Raw genomic sequence first — 22,310 nt, 5'->3', positions numbered from 1 at the left:
CATTCAATCTTTATTGCCTTCTTTGACAAATTGACTAAATTAGTGGGTTGGAGAAATGCAATGGACATAGTTTACTTAGACTTTAGAAAGGCATTTGACAAAATAGACCACAACCTACTTCTTGGTAAGTAGAACAATATATGGTAAACAGTACCACCACAGTGGGGTATCACAAGATTCTGCCTTAGCCTAGTACTCTTCAACATCTTCATAAATGATTTAGATGAGGTGCTAGAAGGGGAATTGATCAAATTTGCAGATGACTTCAAGCTGGAGAGAATAGCTAATACTTTAGAAGATAGACTCAAGATTCAGAAGGATCTTGACAGACTTAATATTGGGCACTGCAATTCAGTGGAGAGTAAAGTAAGTTCCTTCACATAGGTACGAAAAACCAAATGCACAGGTATAGAATAGATGGTACCTGTCTCAACAGTAGTAGCTGTGAGAGGGATCTAGGTATCCAAGTAGAGAGCCAGCAGTGGCTGCACCTGCCAAAACAGGTAATGCATTCTAGGCTGCATCAACACAGGGATCATTGCATGATCATGTGAAGTAATAGTATACTGTGCTGGAAAAATCACATTTGGAATACTGCATCCAGTTCTAATCACCAAAATACAAAAATATATGTTGAGACCCTAGAAAGAGTGCAGAGAAGAGCACCTGAGGGAACACCTGCTGCCAGCATCAAGTTCCCTTCATCCAGTGCGCTCCCACAGGGAGGGTCTCCTCAGGGTGCCGCCGGTTAAAGATTGCCGGCGGGTAACACCCAGGGGTAGGGCCTTCTCAGTGGGTGCGCCTGCCCTGTGGAACCAGCTGCCTGCGGAGCTTAGGACTGCCCCCACCCTCCGTTCTTTCCGCCGGGACCTGAAGACCTGGCTCTTCGAGCTCTCGGGCCCAGGCTGAGAATATTTTTAATTGTAATTTTAACTGGGTTTTAATTTTCTCAGGGTTCTATTTAATCTCTTTTAATTTGTTTTAACGTTTGTATTGACTGTTTTTTAAATGCCCTGTAAACCGCCCTGAGTCCTTCGGGAAAGGGCGGTATATAAATATAAATAAAATAAAAATAAATAAATAAAAATAAAGTGTCTGGAGGCGAAACCATATGATGAACAATTAAGAGAACTAGGTATGTCTAGTCTAATGAAGAGAAGGACTGGGGAGATATGAAAGCAGACTTCCAGTACTTGAGGGGCTGTCACAAAGAAAAGGATGTGAATCTATTCTCCAATGTATTCTTTTACAAAGGGCAGGATAGGAAGTAACTGGAGAAAGATCATTAAAGAGAGATCCAACATAGAACAAAGGAGAAATTTCCTGACAGTGAGAACAAATAATCAGTGGCTTACCTCTGAAAGTTGTAGTTGCTCTATCACTGCAGGTTTTTGAGAAAGGACTGGGCAAGCTTTAGTCCAGAACTGTATAAGGTCTCCTATACAAGAAGAAGACCTCAGGGACCCTTTCAACCATATTATTCTATATTGTATGTTCTAAAAGTTCCATAGCCACTGGAAAGAAAACTGTGGGTAATTAGCTGGACACTTCCAAAAGGTTAATCCATCCATAACCCTTTTATGGACATATCAGAAGCAAAAGAGTGATGGAAAGTAGGCCACTAGGTCAGACATGTCAAACACAAGGCCCGGGGGCCAGATCCGGCCCGTGAAGTGGTTTCATGTGGCCCGCGAAGCCATCCTGGAAACAGTGAGGGAATGGCCCCCACTGCCTTGGCCCTGGCCCAGAGACCCTCCTCCTGCCAGAGACCCTCAGATCTGTCCCACTCCTGCCCAGGCCCCCATAGGCACCCTTGATGCGAACGATGTAGACCTGGCCACGCCCACCCAGTAGGCCATATGCACTTTAGCCATGCCCACCCAGTAGGCCACGCCCACCCAGGCCACACCCACCCGGCCCCCTGAGGGCAACCGCAATGCTGATGTGGCCCTCAATGAAATTGAGTTTGACACCCCTGCACTAGGTGATTCTTCCTGTATTTTGCACCATAAAAGAAATAATTTGGTAGACAGGGCTGATTTATCCAACATACTTCATGTCTACTACTAAAAAGTCAGTAATCTTTGAGAGGGCAACAGCATATGTGGAATAACATACACATGCATTTTGCTTTTCTCAGAATGTCTGCCCTAAAGGAAAGTACATTTCCATAAAATGTGTCCAAGGTGGGATGACATGTCATACAATATCCAAGAAGTATCAAAACTGACTAATTATTAAGCTACCCAGTGAACCTTCATGATTTTTTTTTAAAAAAACTTCTCCATAAAATGAATGTCATACATATAGGTTAGGATTTGTGTTGCATGTGTGCATACACACACATGCTACACATACACACAGTATGTGCATGTCTGCATCTATATACTTTCTAATCTAATGCTAAGTATTACAGAATATTTAACTGAGTAAAGTGTAGCCCTCTTACAGCTGGGGTGGTCTACCACATTTTTTTTTTTTGGGCAGATCCGAAGATTTTTCCCCACTATATCATAGATGAAGGTTTTTTGCCTCTTTCAAATGCAAAATGCATAGAAACCATAAATATAAATATAAAATAGGCTTAACATAATGAAAGAAAAGGGAAAAAATATTTTCTAAGAAATTCAGGAAATTCCCAAGAAGTCTAGCTCTGCATGGCTCCATTCATTCTTTCCATTGGGCCTTTGCTTATTCACAAAACCTACTCTGTATGGCTTTAAGTGCTATATTTTCAGACTTCAAAATTTGATCTTTTTTCCTATTATTTTCTGCAATAGATGCTTACAGACCTAATAAATGCTGAATTGGTACATGGTTAACTAGAATGATTAATATTCCAAATTTCAGTATATAGATCTCATTTATCTGTAGGATATTCCTCTTTTGTACTATATCTGGTTTCTTCTAAGACCAATTAGTCCTTGTATCTTCAAAACAGCAGGTTGACAAGAATCACATCACCTTTGGTATCCAAGGCTGAATGAGAGTTCATTATTTCATAGATTATAAATTAGACCTTGAGAGGTAGTATTACTAAGCTTCTTCCTTCAGGTGAAATTAATTCTTACAGAGAAAATAGCTATAAAGTATTGAAAATTGTTGATACCTCACAGTATTTATCAGAAGGCAAATTATTCACCCTTCCCAAATAATTACTTGTGAATTGGTGAGGTAGGATTCTTCCATTTATTAAGACCCCATCCTGTGGACCATTCTGCCACCAGAGGTGAGAGCTGCCCCCTCCCTTTTTGGCTTTCTGGAAGTGTATCTAACCTGGCTTTGCCAGTCAGCCCAGGATCCCTAGGTGGGTGCTCACTGCTGGAGATGGCTGATGGGGTAAGAAGAGGAGCCTTGGTGGAGCAGTGGGCTAATGCCTCCTTAAGTAACACCAGCTGCCTGCAATTAGTGCAGGTTCGCATCCCACCAGGCTCAAGGTTGACTCAGCCTTCCATCCTTCCGAGGTAGGTAAAATGAGGACCCAGATTGTTGGGGGCAATAAGCTGACTTTGTAATAATGCCGCTTGGGGGGGGGGTGAAAGCCCTAATAAGCAGGCATATACATAGAATGAAGGCTATTGCTAAGCACATTGATTTGTGCTTTAAATTGTAAGCCGCCATGAGTCTTCGGAGAAGGGCGGGATATAAATGGGATTAAAAAAATATAAAAAAAATCTCATCCAGTTCTTAGCTCTCTTATTTCAGTTTCAGCATAGTTCTTAATAATAATTTAATTCTGTGTTGATTTAATCTTTTAACTATTTTTGCTTGTTTTATAACCCGTAAGCTCCCCATCTTGTAGGGACAATGAGGGACATTAAAATTGATAAATAAATTTTAAAAAACAGTCAAGGTTTTCTGTCCACTGTCTCCTCCCGTTTGGCTTGTTTCTATATACTTTTTTCTTTGTGTCATTATAACTTCTCTTTCCTTTTACCCTTTACTCCACCCTAGTGTTTATTTTCCTTTTCCTGTTTGCACTAAAAGGGAGAAAGGGAAGTTGTCTTTATATATTTAAGTTTCATTGTCTGACAGTATTGTTCAAACTATGTGCAAGTGGGTATCCATTAGTTTGAAATTTGGGTTACTTAATTTTTCTAGTAATTAAAATTAATTAATATTGTAATTACTCACATTGTTAATGTTATTATTTTATTCTTTTGTCCTGGCCCAGCCTTATTATTGAAGTGTGTTTCTAGCAGATACAAACTGATATTGTTTGTTTGACTGATTATATGCCACCAAGTCATTATTGATTCTAAGTGACCACATAAATACATTTTCTCCATGACAATCTAATTGGTCCTTCAGGTCTTCCAATCATCACTGTAACTGACCACCAATATGACCGCCTTACTTCTGGTCATTTTCTTATCTTTCTGTCCATCTTTCTGGCATTAAAACTAGGTCCTCATACAATGGGTCTGAAGCAGGATAATTTGAACCTGGTCATTTGTGCTCAGATGAGAACTCTGAATAGATTTTTTTGGTGATCCATTTGTTTGTTTTCTGGTAATCTCAAAAATCTCTTCCAACACCAAAGTTCAAAAATGTTGACATTCTTTCTATCCTCCATCTTCAAAGTCCAACATTCAGAGTGTGTCACATATATATTTGCACACTCATCCATCAGGATATTTTATCTAGACTGACAAAATGAGAAAATTGGTAATTGCACAAGATCTCTCTCTCTCTCTCTCTCTCTCTCTCTCTCTCTCTCTCTCTCTCTCTCTCTCTCTCTCACACACACACACACACACACACACACACACACACACACACACAAACACATACATTTTCCCCAGCAAATGATTTACTTTAATTCAGTTTTGTTTGGGGAAATAAGAAGTGTGTGTGTGTGTGTTAAGGCAGGTGGTAGGCAATATATCATTTCCATAAACTTCTGATTGCTGTTCACAGAATCTTTCTTCATTGCCTACAACTGGTTGAGTGTTATTGGTGTCGTAGTCCAATGCATCAGATGGAAACTATGTATTTCTTTCATGTACACTTCATTTTTACTTGGCTAAAAGAACAATATGATTAACTTTTCCTGTTGAATTACAAGCTAAAATACAAACAGAGATTCTTTAACCCACTCATATCTGAGAACCAAAACAGGATCTCTGAAAATGCATCCCTCCCAAAAGGTTGGTTACTCATTCTGGGCCAAGGGCAGAGAAGATGCTTTCAGATTCCCATTATGTAGCTCAGCTTGTCTCAGCTGTTGAAAGAAATTATCTAAAGAGTTTTGGTTCACACCAGGAGACAATGGCATGACAGCTTTGATTTATGAAGGAGATGATAGCTTGGGGAATAGTTGAGAGCTACATCCTTAATTTCAAGGGTTTTCTGTGGGCCACATAAGAAACCAATACATCAGAATGAGATTTTGACAGCCAGTGAGCACTGATGGTATATATGGATTTCTTCAAAAATAATACAGAATAGTGTTGACATCTGAAACTTTCTGTAATCTGCAGTATCTTTAGAATTAGCATTTTTAAATAAATACCCTGAGAGAAACAAAATTCAAGTTTGGCATGTATGTACTGTATGTATGTGTGTATTTGTTTGTTTGTTTGTTTATTGAATTTCTATGTGCCCATCTCACTAATACAACAACTCTGTGTAAATCATAAGAGCATAAGGAAGTATGAATGAGATATTTGATGAAGACAGTAGAGTAGATTATAAAAGTTATTCACTTCTATATTTTCACATGCACTATAGAAATACAGGTAATCCTCAGTTTACAGCAGTTCATTTAGTGACCCTTCAAAGTTAAAATGTCACTGAAAAAAGTGACTTATGACCATTTTTCACATTTATGATCACTGCAGCATCTCCATGATCAGGTGATCAAAATTCAGGCACTTAGCAATTGATTCATATTTATAACGGTTGCATATTCCTGGGGTCATGCAATCACTTTTTGCAACCTTCTGATAAGAAAAGTCAACGAGGAAGCCAGATTCACTTAACAATGGTGTTAACAGCTGCAGTGATTCACTTACGTGTAGCAAGAAAAATCATAAAGTGGGGCAAAACTCACTTAACCAATGTTTCACTTAGCAACAGAAATGTCGTGCTCAGTTGTGGTCTTAAGTCGAGGACGACCTGTAAAACATTCTGTTTCAATTCCATAGTTACACCATAAAAGAAATTGAGGAAAAAGAAACTGCAGTTTTTTTGTGTATTTGTGATAATAGAGGATTGATTAAAAAGAGAAAGACACTCTTGAGTCAAGCTCAGATCCTAGTGATGCAGTTTTCTTGACAACAGTATGGAAGCAGATGGTCATTGTCTTCTTCCAAAACGTTACTTTCCCTTCCCATCAATCTAGTCTACAGCTTGGGATTCTCTAGTGTTCTCTATCATAGAATAGCCAGGTGAGCTTAGACTTTATTGTATAAGCTAAGGATAACTACTTGTTGCAAGATGAGGTCATTTATGATTGATATATCATTAAAAGAGCTGGAGGACTTCAAAGAAACACAGCGGCTCCAGTAGGAAAGGTGTCTATAGTTCTGAAAATAACCAGAAGTCGAACTCTTTTTTGGATTGTGGTAAGACAAACATGTTAAGCAAGCCACAAAGTAAGTTGTTGCCTCTTTATTGGGATTTTATATCAGAAATATCCTAAAATTCTTCATTCCATTGAAATTATATTACTGTATTGCATCTATTTTAGCTACCATATGATGTTGGATTATGTATTGTATCTGTAATGGTTAAAGGCACTGGACTACAAACTTAGAAACTCTGAGTTTTAGTGTGCATTGGGCACGTAGCCATCTGGACGTTGTGCCTCTCGGCCCCAGGAAAAAAGCCATGGCAAACCATTTCTGAAAATGTTGCCAAAAAAACTGCACAGGTCACCAGAAGCCAACAATAACTGAAGGCACAAATATATATTAGTGTCTATATAGTAGTTGTGAACAAGCCAGTCATGTGATTATGGCAATATAAAAAAAATCTGTTACTGCTAAAATATTACCTAATTTGCATTGAGCATTATGGCAAAATTGCAATCCCAGTTTTGTTCAACTAAGAGGATGTGCCAAGTTGTCAATCTTTCTTTTTAAGACTCCCTTTTCTTTCTTCCTAGGCATTTATTTTCTCAAATCATTAATTTTCTCAGTACGCATGAATTGTTTGGCATCTGCTTGTTTGTCACAGTAAAGCAGATTTTATCTACTATAATCTACAGTTGAAAGATGCTGAATTTGGAAGCTATATTTGTCATCTAGAAATCATTAAAAATAGAAGCAAATAATAGAACCTCTGTCTGTTTGCACTGGAAAAAGACTGAATTTTGAAAAGAGACTGCTCTTTGTATTTTTTTCCCAAAATGTTGTTTTCCCCATAAACAAGTTTGTCTTTAAAGATACTACTCTACTAAAATCAATATATTTTAAAGCAGGCTCCACAGAAAGTAAAGTCATTGTAATGCTATTAATTTGAGTAGAATTATACTTTTAGGCTGATGCAAAATTCTTTCCTTAATTTTTTCCCACTTTCTCATTGTTCGGTTGATAAATTTAATTTTTAAAACTGCATACAAGACAGCATAAAGGCTTCTCAGGTAAAAAAAAAAACATGCCAAATTACTGAAGACTAGGCACATGAGAATCTGTGTTAAATTATCAAATGATTTTGGAACTTGAAGGGTTTCTTTCCATTGCCACCTTTTGAACAACCAGTTCAGAGGAGGAAAAGATTGTGGGAAAGAGGGTTGAGAGACTGGGAATAGTTTGGAATAAATGAAACTGGGCGCCTAAAGGGAAAAAGTCTGTTAATGAATGGTGTGGAATGTTTATGAATGAAGGGAGAGAAATTCAACCAGATGACTCAGGAACCTGTTGTCTAGGTCACATCCCCCACACGGGAGGACACCAGAACTCAAACTGGATCCACCCCCATTCTACCCTCTTTCGACAGCGACAACAGAGAGAATGACCCAATGGTGAGCCGACATGTCCCACCTTTTTCACTGCCTGCCAAGCTCATAATCCCGAAGTTGGGTACACAGGCAGATTAAAAGGTGCTAGTTGATTCTGGATGTTCCCGGTGCATCATTAGCTTGCCATTTGCCATGAAACTGGGCATACGAGCAAAACTACTCTCCAAACCTGTGAGATTCGAGCAAGCTGATGGCTGCTTGATGGGAAGGACTTTAGTCACACAATTAACGGAGCCCTTACACCTGGAAATAGGTGAGCACTGGGAGTTTATTCACTTCCTGGTGGCCCCAAAAAATGACTGGGACTGTAATCTTAAGATTAGCCTGGTTGGACAAATGGAAACTGTTTATCTGGTGGGAGAAAGGAATGAGAACTGTGAGACTACCTATAAGGCTCGATCCCCCCATTGATTCAACAGATGTTACAGGAAATTTTAGCTCACCCAATGAGCGAGCACACATGGCTACCTCACAGCCACCAGACGAGCTGCTCATCCCCAGCAAGTACCAGGACTTAGTGGAGGATTTAGTGAGAAAGAATATGATACCTTGCCTCCTCACTGGCTCAATGATTGTTCCACTGAACTATTGCCAGGGGCCAAACTTCCACAACCAAGAATGTACGCTATGCCCCCCCTTGAAATGGAGGAGATGCAGCGATATACAGCGAGGGGATTCATTGAATGGGCCAAGTCTACTGTGGGAGCCCTTGTGTTGTTCAAAGAAAAAAAAGATAGGTCTCTTCATCTCTGCGTGGACTATAAGGGCCTAAATGCTATGAGTGTGGAAAATAAATACCCTCTCCTCTGAAAGATTTACTAACCCATCTGGCAAAGGGGAGTGTCTTCACCAAGTTTGACCTGAGAGAAGCATATTACCGGGTGAGAATAAAGGAGGGGGATGAGTGGAAAACAGCCTTCAACTGTTCCTTGGGAAGCTACCAATTCAAAGTCATGCAATTTGGACTGCAGGGGGCCCCAGCCATATTTGTGCAGTTGACTAATGTGGTCCTACATGAACATTTATACAAAGGGGTTCTGGTGTATCTTGATGACATTCTGATATACAGTACGAATATGACTGATCACATAAGACTGGTCAGAGAAGTGTTAAAGAAACTATTGAATGCCAAACTTTATGTCAAATTGTCAAAATGTGAATTTCACCAAACCCGATTAGATTATCTTGGCTATAGAATTTCCGACAAGGGCATCAAAATGGACCCAGCCAAAGTGAAAACTATAATTGAATGGCAGCCCCCAAAGACTCGCAAACAGCTCAAGAGCTTCCTAGGGTTTGCCAATTTCTACCGTCAATTCATTCCCTCTTTTGCCGAGATTGCTCTACCCCTTACAGAACTACTCAAAATGGGCAAGGGAAGGGGAAAACCGCAACCTGGCCAACCACTAGCATGGACTATGAGTTGTCAGAAAGCTTTTGAGAATTTAAAAAGACTATTTGTGGTTGAACCGGTGCTAAAGCACTCCTGCTCCGGGGAGCCCTTTGTAATTCAAGCAGATGCCAGCGACGTGGCAGTCGGAGCTGTGTTACTACAAAAGAATAACAGTGGAGTCCCACAACCTTGAGCCTACACCTCTACAAAATTCATGGAAGGCGAGAGGAGATGGACACTCTGGGAGAAGGAGGCCTTCGCAATTAAGTGAGGACTATTAAACTGGCAACACTATTTAGAAGTGAGCAAGGTGCCTTTTGAAGTATGGACAGATCACAAAAATTTAGAGGCACTAAAAACTCCCCACAAATTGTCCCCAAAGCAAGCACAATGGGCACAGTAGTTTAACCATTTTAACTTTACTTTAAAGTGCATACCAGGAAGAAAAATCTTCCTAGCTGATGGACTTCCAGTTTGCCAACACACCCATCATGGACATCTGGAGAATGGCTCTTGTCTTCCACATCCAGCTTCGCTAAAAGGGCCAAAGAGTCACCCTGGAGGGGTGACTAGCAAGAAGGGGCTTTTGCAGAAACACAGGGGAGCCGCAAGCCCCCCCATTAGTGCCTGCATTCCCTTCAAACCAGAGGATGAAAGACCGCCCATAGCAACATGGCTGGTTACCAGGCTGCAAACAGCAAAGTCACACTTACCACCAGGCAACATTAAAGCAGCATGGAAGAGACTGGTAAGATTTCTCTCTGATATTCCAATCTTCTTCCTTTCACCTAAATAAGCTGCTAAGTACTTTCCCCCCTGTGGAGAGGGAGGGGGGAGTTTCAACCCTCCCTTCAAGAGAGCAGTGATCTAGCCTTCAGGGATGTTGTTATTTTTTTAAAGTTGAAAAAAATTAATTGACCTCAATTAGATCTTTATAATTTGTGGACTAAAAGCTTTTGACTACCTACTTCTTACTTCCTACTTTTATTTGAAAATTTGGCTTTGTTCTTCCAAAATAGAAGAAATAATTGAAAGAGATTTACAGATACTTCCCTAAAAGAAACAGAAAATAAACTCTCTAAGCGCTTGGGGGACACTCAGTGGCCAAATTTGAAATTGCAATTGAAACTGCAATCTGACACTCTTTAAAAGAAACACAGAGAGAAAAGATTTGGCTGACTGCTTAGAAAAATAAGATAAGACTAGCCTTCAACATCAGATGTGAGACTCCACTATGGAAGAAATACAAAAACAAATCTATGCTATGATGAAAATATCCTGCCAAACCTATCAGTTCCTGTCTACAGCCAGCGATGAAATAAGAGCTTTTGGAAAAAAAACCAGAAAGCGTCTTGGAGAAGCAAACTCAAATTTTGACTACAACTAATGATTTATTGGGACAGAACACAACAGAAAAAATTGAACAATTAAATACATTGATGGAAGAATTAACTACTCAACAAGCACAGACAATTGAAGATAAAAATGAGAAACGAATGGAAGAAAAATTATATAGTCCAGGACAACTATATCAAGAGATGAAAATAATGAGAGGATATGGAGTTTTTATCAGACCCCCCCCCCAATCCTTCAAAAAGGAAGATTGGAGAATTACTTCAATACAATATAACAACACAAGAACTCTTTGATGACCCTGAAGCAAACAAGCGAAAAATCATATGGCAAAGGAAAAAAGCAAAAATAAGACTGAAGAAAAACAGACATATCTAAAAGGCCTGAAATGGAATACTAAAATAGACAGGATTGTATTTGGATTATGAGACATTGTTTTGATGAGTAAATTAAAATACCAGCTAATAAAAAACCTCAGATGTATGAATATTAACTGTTAAATTGAAATATTGAGCTGTTTAAATGAATTTGATTAAGATGTATATATGTTAAGAATGGTATAATGTAATCAATATACTTGGATGTAGTGATATGAAAGATGAAAGGATGTATTAAATGTTGAAATGGGAGAAATTTTTGGTTAATTTTTAATATGTGGAAATTATAGTGAAAACAAGAATATTATATTGTTTTATTAACTTGTTGAAATGGAAATGAAATAGATAAGAAGTGTATTTATATTACCAGGTATTAGAATTGTGTAACGGGAAGGGAGGTCACCTAGAAATATAAAATTGAGAAACTTTCAAACATTTAATTTTAATATTAATGCAAAATTAAAGCTGGAAAAGTGTATAAGGTATTTAATGTCTTAAAGATGGAATGTTAAAATTTAAAATATATTAAAGTATTGATAAATGTAAGAAAACTACTTAATAACTGATAGATAAAAATAAGAAGTATGTTTATTTAGATAAGATATAGTAAAGGTAAAGGTAAAGGTTCCCCCGCACATGTGTGCTAGTCATTTCCGACTCTAGGGGCCTGTGCTCATCTCCGTTTTAAAGCCGAAAAGCCAGCGCTTGTCCAAGAATGTCTCCGTGATCATGTGGCCAGCATGATGACAAAGGTGCACGGAACGCTGTTACCTTCCCACTGTAGTGGTCCCTATTTTTCTACTTGCATTTTTACGTGCTTTCAAACTGCTAGGTTGGCAGAAGCTGGGACGAGTAACAGGCGCTTACTCTGTTATGTGGCACTCAGGATTCGACCCGCCAAACTGCCGACCATCTGATCGACAAGCTCAGCATCCTAACCCACTGAGCCACCGCGTCCCTTAGATAAGACATAATATGTATCAAAGGAAAAGAGAGAGAAAATTCTGGTTATAACAAATTGGAGATTTGTAATATTATGTATTTGTATGAAATGGAACTATTGTAACCCAGACACCATGTTGCTTTCAAAGACACTATTGTAATATTGAAAAATCAATTAAAAAACCTATAAAAAAACTTCCTAGCTGATGCGCTATCCCAACTGCCACAGTACAAAAGTGAACGCAAAGAGGTCTACAAGACAATTATCCCAAGTTCACAACCTGCAGCACAACTCACACCTCGCAGAACCCCTAATCCTGATGACCCAGGAGTGAAGAAGATAAAATGAGAGCTCCTTACTGATCAATGGTTCAAAGATAATCAAACCTCCCTAACATGCAGGGATGGTTTGGCATACATGGGGGAAAAATTATATTTACCTGAAACCCTCCGTCCCAAAAAAGAGGGCTCCCCAAAGAACATTCCAAGTTGGGGAAAAGGTTTATCTGTCAACAAAATATTTACGTCTCAAATTACCCAGCAAGAAATTGGGATCGAAATTCTTGAGGCCTTTCCCCATTGTGAGAATCATCAACCCAGTCACAGTAAAATTGAAACTCCCCAGACTTTTGGGGAAAATTCACCTGGTGTTCCATTGTAGCTTACTGAAACCTTTTCGAGCCTCCACTTTAAGGCCTCCCCCTAAGAAAGTACCTGGACCCCTCATAGTAGCGGGTCAGATCCATTATGAAGTGAAATGTATCCTTGACTCTAGAATATTTAAGGGGAAATTGCAGTACCTAATACAATGGAAGGGATACCCATTGTCTGAAGCCATTTGGGTGAAATCTAGCAATGTGAAAGCTGACAGACTTATCAAAAAGTTTTATGAGAAACACCCCAACAAACCAAAAGCCAGCTCGTAATGTGTTTGTTTATATTACAGGATCTGTTCTTTTTGCAAGGGGGGGCGGATGTCAATGCTGCAAACATTGACATGTTTTTATACTGACAATATAACAGACAGCCTTTTATTTTGACTGCTTAAGGGAGGGGGGGAAATGTCAACTGGATGTTTGGAGAAGATAAGAAAATCCACACACAGAAAGGGAAGTGAAACTTCAGATGTAAAACTAATTGGATAATGTGATTATGACATGTGAATAGGGGTAGGAATTGTGCATGATACGATGGGTTTGGGGGGAGGAGATTTCAGATTCTGGCATCCCTCCATGAGTGCTAATGTTTCCTTTCATTATTAAGATTTATTAGATAAACAATGCTTGAAATTTGTTTGAACTGTCTCATTTATCAGAACCATGACAGCATAGATACATTATTTCAAGGAAAATAAAGTCCTGTACCAATTCAATTTCTTAATTGTTATTTTTCATCTTAATGTCAACATTTCCAGCTGTAATGTACTGGCCATTTCTGTTTAAAATCACTTGCTTAATGTCTGATCACTTGCTAAATGTCTGTCCTACTTTTTGCGTTATGTAACAGTTGCTATTACAGAAGCCAGACTTGCTGTCTCCAGGCTGATAATTAGGTTTGCAGTGGGAAGCTGTTACTTTAAACCTATTGGTTGCCGCCTAGAGGCCAACCGTATAAATAGCTGTGCAGCAGCCATTAGCTTGCTTCTGTTCTGTGTTAATAAACTTGTTTGCTGTTTCAACACCTCATCTCGCTTAATTCCTAAAAAACCAGAGATATAACACCAGCTGTTTTAGTCTTCTTGAGATTTAGATGCAATCCAGCTTTTTTACTTTTTGTCTTTACTTTTAAAATAAATTAAATTTCATTTTTTATCTGTAGACTAGTGTCACCTGCAGCTCTTAGAAAGTTAACATTCCTACCACCAATTTTTATTTTTCTTTAGGATGCATTTCAGTTAATATCCCTCAAAGCTGCCTTTACTAAATTAGTATAATTTATTTTACACTAAATTTAAGCAGTGACAGAATACTATCTTGTTACACATTTTTTCTAATCTTGAACCAATCTGTATCTCAGAATTTAAGCTTGGCGGTGTTGAAAGAAAAATCTTCATCATGGTCCAGTCCAAGTCAGGAATAAACAAAATGGAGACTGCTTTAGAAAGAAGGCTGTGATTTATTGAAGAGGAGAGCCAGACAGAAAGATAGCTCTGGGAAAGTTGACCACATATAGCTGGGAGTGGTGGGTTTTTATACCAAGAAGAGACTATTTAGATAAGTTCCTGAATTTTTCTTGGCAAGGTTATTCCAAAGTGGTTTGTCATTGCCTCTTTCCAAGGCTTGAGAAAGTGACTGCTCCAAGGTCAACCAGGTGGCTTCTTGTCCAAGGCGTGACTGAAACTCATTATAAGATAACCTTTATTGTCATTTTTTACTGTGGCCACACTGGCACACATTAAAAATGAAATTCTGTTGCTTGCTCTCAAAAATATACATAACACACATATAAAAATGCTATATACAACATATGTATATACCTACACCCTTACATATAAATGCATATAAATATTAATCTCTGTCCATCTTGAATACATAATCTCCTGGTTTCTACTCTAATCCTTAACCACTACGCCAAACTACCTTTCAACTTTTACGATAATTTTACTTAATCTGTATGCAGTGGTAAAAAAATGTTGAAATATGAAGACTTTGGGATTTCCAGAAAAAGTAAGCTCATGTAATTTAACTAAGAATATCTCCCCAAATATGAAATAGAAATAATCAAAAAGTTAGGCTGGAAATATCTAACACATTTGCCTGTCCACTGAGGTAGCTCAGTTCCTCTTGAGTGACTCAAATACAGCAGCTATAGTATATTGATGATTCCATCTAGAAATATATTACTGTAATTATGAGTATGGTTACGCTATGTTATGCTGACCTACTCATGTAATCTTTAATATTGATTCTATTACAGATAGCTTTGATTCAGTACAATATTTGTGCTTTTAGTAGAAACATGATTTAATGTTCAATTATTTTAAGAATGAAATCATTCCTCAGGAATTTAACAAAATACTATATGACTAAGATCCGTGAGACACGTATTACAGAGATGCCCGAAACTACCGTTCAAAAGCCTAAATATAGTTCTTTAACAGGTTTAGTTTTTGACTATCCCTCCTGAAACAACTGATAAAGGTGAGATGAGGGTAGCTGAGACAAGTAAAGAAATAAATTTCATCTTTTGTTTCTCTCATATTTTCAGACATGGAAACCAAACTATCCCTTTATAATTCTGTCAAGGAAGGTGTGCTTTGTCTCTGGACAAAAAAAATGAAACCTTAAGATAGTTAATTGAATAATACTATAGTCTTATCTCTTCCAACGGATTAGCTTTCACCTTCTGTAAAATTAAGATAAGTGCTTAGGAGATGGGCAGAGAGGAACAGGCCCAGATGAGTCCAGCTGTCCTTTCTTCAGTACTCAAGTAATACAACCCTAAAGGAGAAAATTGGTAAATAGCACACTTATGATTGCTGCCTGCCCTTGTTTTCAATGTATTTTCCCAATAAACTCTTTTGTATACATAGTGATCTGGCTTCATTGGTTTTAGAAGGAAATATTTCATTTCAATCTACCTTATAACCAAGATGGCAAAGTTGCCCCAGTAATTGACTGTAACTCTGATCTTTGTGTAAGAGAGCCAAACAACCTTCCATTCTATTCTCCTAATTTCTTTCTGGGCTAAGGAGATAAGAAGAATCTCCTAAGAACTAAGAACTTCCAAGCAGAATAAACTAGAGTATGCAGGTACTGTATCCTGGTAGTTCAGCTTTATTAGTGAATAATAATTATCTTTTACTGGGGATTCCCTTGTGAAAATGGTGCTGTCAGGGAGGTTCGAAATTGTTAAACTAATGACTGCAGTTAATGACTTAATTGTAGTAGGGTTTAAAAGATTTATTAAAAATAGAAAAATAGCTACATGAAAAAGCCTTCTTTGCTTCAAAGAGCCATAAAATCTCTCTGACCTGAGGATTTGGGCTAACCTGATAAATAGCATATAGTGTTTTAAAATACAGATGTTTCCCACTGTTTAAAAATTATGTCCAAAACAGCTTGCATACTCTTAAAAATCAAGATCTGATAACACCCAACCACCACCCCAAAATTGCATGTAAAGGGAGGAAAATATTGAATGAAGGCAGCAAGTTATAACCTGAAAGGTATCGAACAGCGCTGTCATCTCCATCATCAAAGACATTATTTTTCTCAGTAGTGTGGATGCATGGCCTCTGTTTTAAACATCTGTTGAATACATTGCAGAGGGAGAAAAATAAGCATATTGCTGGGCTTATGTTTAATATTCTTTATTTGTTCTCCTAGGGATGCACTGGTGAGGAGAGATGAAACAATTCCACTTGCATCTCCGCAAGACTTGACAAGTATTCTTGCCTGCAAAGCATTTGGCAAAATCCACCCATGATGTGTTTGTTTAACATGGTTTTATGCCAAATCCTGCAGTGTGAAGGTTTGGATGGTGTGCCTCTTCTTGGTGTAATGTAATCGTAAAGCTTGTGCATTCTCATCTGTTTTCCTATCAGAACAGTAAAGGCTTTTGTTTTCTTGGGAACGCAGCCAGAGAGGCATTTTGACTTTATATTATTAGAAAGTCATTCTAGGCACAGATGCAACAGCAGCAGAAGAATACAATTACATGTTTTGTTTCTCTATCAATCAAGATGCACATCTGCAATGATTAATAAGCAATGGGACACAAAACAGATGATGCCTGTTAAAGGAAGAATTTGGAGTCATATATATACAGTAATCCCCTTCATGGATTACTGCCTTGTCGTGGCGAAGGGGCTTGCGTAATTCAATGAAGCTATGAGCTATGCCGTGCAGGGCCACCCAAGACGGAAAGGTCATACCAGAGAGTTCTGACAAAACGTGATCCACTGGAGAAGGAAATGGCAAACCACTCCAGTATCTTTGCCATGAAAACCCTATGGACAGTACCAAAAGGCAAAACGATATGACGCTGAAAGATGAGCCCCTCAGGTCGGAAGGCGTCCAATATGCTACTGGGGAAGAGCAGAGGGCTAGTACTAGTAGCGCCAGAAAGAATGAAGCGACTGGGCCAAAGCCGAAAGGACGCTCAGCTGTGGATATGTCTGGTGGTGAAAGGAAAGTCCGATGCTGTAAAGATTTTTTCTCCATAGGAACCTGGAATGTAAGATCCATGAATCAAGGAAAGCTGGACGTGGTCAAACAAGAGATGACAAGACTAAACATCGACATCTTAGGTATCAGCGAACTAAAATGGACAGGAATGGGTGAATTTAATTCAGATGACCATCAGGTATACTACTGCGGACAAGAATCCCTCAGAAGAAATGGAGTAGCCTTCATAGTCAATAAAAGAGTAGGAAAAGCACTATTGGGATACAATCCCCAAAATGACAGAATGATCTCAGTTCGAATCCAAGGCAAACCATTCAATATCACAGTAGTCCAAGTCTATGCCCCAACCACCGGTGCTGAAGAGGATGAAATTGACCGGTTCTATGAAGCCCTACAGCACCTTATAGAACTAACACCCAAAAATGATGTCCTTATCGTCATGGGGGATTGGAATGCTAAAGTAGGAAGCCAAAAGATAACTGGAATAACAGGCAAGTTTGGCCTTGGAGTACAAAATGAAGCAGGGCACAGGCTGATAGAATTTTGTCAAGAGAATACGATGGTCATAGCAAACACTCTTTTCCAACAACCCAAGAGACGGCTTTACACATGGACATCACCAGACGGTCAACACAGAAATCAGATTGACTATATGCTCTGCAGCCAAAGATGGAGAAGCTCTATACAGTCAGTAAAAACAAGACCAGGAGCTGACTGTGGCTCAGACCATGAGCTTCTTGTTGCAAAGTTTAGGCTTAAATTAAAGAAAGTAGGGAAAAGTGCTAGGCCAGTCAGGTATGAATTAAATCATATCCCTGTTCAATATACAGTAGAGGTGACAAATAGATTTAAGGAATTAGATCTGATAGACAGAGTGCCTGAAGAACTATGGACAGAGGTTCGCAACATTGTACAACAGGTAGCAACCAAAACCATCCCAAAGAAAAAGAAATGCAAGAAAGCAAAATGGCTGTCTGAGGAAGCTTTGCAAATAGCTGAGGAAAGGAGGGAAGCGAAAGGCAAGGGAGAAAAAGAAAGATATGCCCAATTAAATGCAGAATTCCAAAGAATAGCTAGAAGAGATAAGAATGCCTTCTTAAATGAACAGTGCAAAGAAATAGAAGAAAACAATAGAATAGGGAGGACCAGAGATCTTTTCAAGAAAATTGGAGAGATGAAAGGAACGTTTCATGCAAAAATGGGCATGATAAAGGACCAAAATGGCAGGGACCTAACAGAGGCAGAAGAGATTAAGAAGAGATGGCAAAATTACACAGAAGAACTATACAAGAACGAGCTTAACATCCCTGATAATCACAATGAGGTGGTCACTGACCTCGAGCCAGACATCCTAGAATGTGAAGTGGGTCTTAGAAAAGCTGAGCAACAACAAAGCTAGTGGAGGTGACAGTATTCCAGCTGAGCTATTCAAAATCTTAAAAGACGATGCAGTAAAAGTGCTACACTCAATTTGCCAGCAAATTTGGAAAACACAACAGTGGCCAAAGGATTGGAAAAGATCAGTTTACATTCCAATTCCAAAGAAAGGCAGTGCCAAAGAATGTTCAAACTATCACACCATTGCACTCATTTCACATGCCAGTAAAGTTATGCTTAAAATCCTACAAGCTAGACTCCAGCAGTATGTGGATCGAGAACTACCAGAAGTACAGGCAGGATTTCAAAGAGGCAGAGGAACTAGAGATCAAATTGCCAACATACGCTGGATCATGGAGAAAGCTAGAGAGTTCCAGAAAAACATCTACTTCTGCTTCATTGACTATGCTAAAGCCTTTGATTGTGTGGATGATAACAAACTGTGGCAAGTTCTTAAAGAGATGGGCATACCAGACCATCTTATTTGTCTCTTGAGAAACCTATATGTGGGCCAAGAAGCAACAGTGAGACCTGGACATGGAACCACTGATTGGTTCAAAATTGGGAAAGGAGTCCAGGAAGGCTGTATACTGTCGCCCTGCCTAATTAACTTATATGCAGAGCACATCATGAGAAAGGCAGGGCTAGATGAATCAAAAGTTGGAATTAAGATTGCCGGAAGAAATATCAACAACCTAAGATATGCAGATGATACCACTCTAATGGCAGAAAGTGAAGAGGAACTAATGAGCCTCTTGTTGCGGGTGAAGAAGGAGAGTGCAAAACTTGGGTTGAAACTTAACATTAAAAAAACCAAGGTCATGGCATCTGGCCCTCTCAATTCCTGGCAAATAAATGGGGAAGAAATGGAGGTAGTGACAGATTTTATTTTCCTGGACTCCAAGATCACTGCAGATGGGGACTGTAGCCAAGAAATTAAAAGACGCTTGCTCCTCGGAAGGAAAGCCATGGCAAATCTGGACAGCACACTAAAAAGCAGAGACATCACCCTCTCATCAAAAGTGTGTATAGTCAAGGCTATGGTCTTCCCAGTTGCAATGTATGGCAGTGAAAGTTGGACCATAAAAAAAGCTGAGCGCCAAAGAATTGAGGCCTTTGAACTATGGTGCTGAAGAAGACTCCTGCGAGTCCCTTGGACTGCAAAGCGATCAAACCGGTCAGTCCTAGAGGAGATCAACCCTGACTGCTCTTTAGAAGGACAGATCCTAAAGCTAAAACTCAAATACTTTGGCCACCTAATGAGAAGGAAGGACTCACTGGAGAAGAGCCTAATGCTGGGAAAGATTGAGGGCAAGAGAAGAAAGGCACGACAGAGAATGAGGTGGCTGGATGGAGTCACTGAAGCAGTAGGCATGAAGGTGAAGGTGGTAGAGGACAAGAAGGACTGGAGGAACATTGTCCATAAGGTCGCGATGGGTCGGACACGACTTCGCAGCTAACAACAATATATATATATATATATATATATATATATATATATATATATATATATATATATATATATATATATATATATATATATATGTGTGTGTGTGTGTGTGTGTGTGTGTGTGTGTGTGTGTGTGTGTGTGTAAATTATTCAAATTGCTAATAAAGAATTTGGGAGGCCATTTTGAACTTATTTTGTTCTCATCAGTCAGTCATACCCTTGATGAATGTCTTTGATATCATTAACATCAAAATGCACACTAGGAATTAGTTAAAATTTCTTTGGAAAAGGAAATTCCTCTGTATCTACCTGTTGCCATCTCTCTGAAGATCCCTGGGCAATTATGAAGATGAAGATTAACTCCTGTGCCAACTGACTTAATGTTCTTGCATAGTATGTTCAGGCCCAGCTATATCATGGGTCAGACTCATAATTATTGCATAACACCTCATCACAGTAATGATAAACCTAAGAAGTGCATGGAAACATGAGGTCCTACGAAGGGTCTAAAATCACAAGTTCTCTGTTGCTAAATAGAAATAATTGGCATATAGGTTGCTACAATTCAATTCCCCTGCCTCTCATCTAATATCTACCTTGTACATTCTTTTTACTCTGTTCTTACCTTCCTATTGTATTCTATCCCATGTTTCAAGTTTAATTATCTCTTCTTAGAGAGATAATGTCCCATTTCATTCACAAGTCTGTGATTCCAAGCTATTAACCTATGTTTTGATTGGAATTAGATTATAGAAAGCATTTCAATTTCTGTGCATTATCCTTTATAATGCATATGGCCTTTGGAACAAGCTCTGTGGTCTAAAGGATTTGGAAAGGATATATCTTCTCTGGTATACAGATATAGTACATTTTCTCCTAGCAGTCTATTTCTAGAAATGGAAACTATCCAGGAGTTGCAAGATGGCTCATTTATTCATTTATTCCTCTATTTTACAGTTTTTAAGGATGTAATTCTCAACTCATATCAAAATCTGCCTTCAACTGTCTATTTTAGGGTAAATATATGTATTTTTTTAACAAATGTAATATTCTAACATTTTTAAAGTGCAGGTTTCTTTAAAAGTCAATATAATGTGAAAATGGAAGACAAGAAACTAATGATTACTTATAAAACTTATTAAATTTGATGCAATGTAATGTTTATTAAGGGGAACTATATTTCTTAAAGGCTGGAGAATTCAGCAAGATGAAAATGTGGGAAATCACTTCAAGCTGATCCTCTAGCTGGTAAAAATATATTATTCTGTTTCTTTTATTGATAATTCCATTTTGCTCTTCTAACTAGAAATGGCAGGAAAAGTCAAGTGAAGAAATAGAGTAGGTGGTTCTGATATAGTCAATCACTTCACTGTAATTAAAGGATAAGACACACATCCAATACTATTGATTGGTGATGACAAGATTACCATAGAATTTCTTTTTTTATCTCGAATGCATATGGAACAGAATCCTTCTATTCAGTGTAATCAAGTGGCATTCATACATGCTTAAATCAACATAAGAAAGTGGATCATATATCTTCAGCTCCTGATCATTTGAAGGTGCATCCTTTCCTGAGACAAGGTGGTCTGGCTACAGTAATTTGAAAGCTAATTATCTCAGTTTGTCCATCATACATGTAGTTGACTTTGAAGATGAAATGAGGACTTACCGTACATGATTTGGAATTCTACTAGCCAGATATTGGCTAACACTTATTTTCAATCATTTGTACTGCTTGCTGATTTCTTCTCAAACCTACTTGAAGATCTGAATATTGAGGGTCTAAACAATTTGCAGGCAATCCTTTTATTTGAATGCCTCTTATCTCTGGAAATAGCATAGCTCTGGACTATGGGAAATGCTAGAGAAATGTGAAGGAGACATGAAGTAAATAAGTGTTATTAATTTAAGAGCCCATTTTGGATTAATCTTTGAGATGGAAGTGGAATATATCACTTTAATCACTATCACAACTCATCAGGACTAAATTGATATTGCATGAATGGCAAAAAAAGTATTTTCCCCACCAGCATAGGAAACCTATCGTGTTTAATGAATATGAAACTTACTGATGTATAAAAATCTATGAATGCTGCTCCCAATCCACCCAGGTTTTTTTAGTCTTCTTTTCTAAGAGGAAAACAACATTTCTTTTTGTATATAATAAATGAGGATGGGATGACCTTGAAAGTTGCTTTATTTGAAGTACAATTGTGAAAATATAAACAACTTCATCACTAATGCAGCTGTTTTTCAGCAATCAATATATATATACAAGACACTTTAAAACTCAGTTCAAATTCAATTGTTTCTATAACTA

The sequence above is a fragment of the Vipera berus genome (assembly GCF_964194415.1).
Source record: "Vipera berus genome assembly, chromosome: 7".
Classification (NCBI taxonomy): Eukaryota; Metazoa; Chordata; class Lepidosauria; order Squamata; family Viperidae; genus Vipera; species Vipera berus.
Note: the sequence above shows the minus strand (reverse complement) of the source record.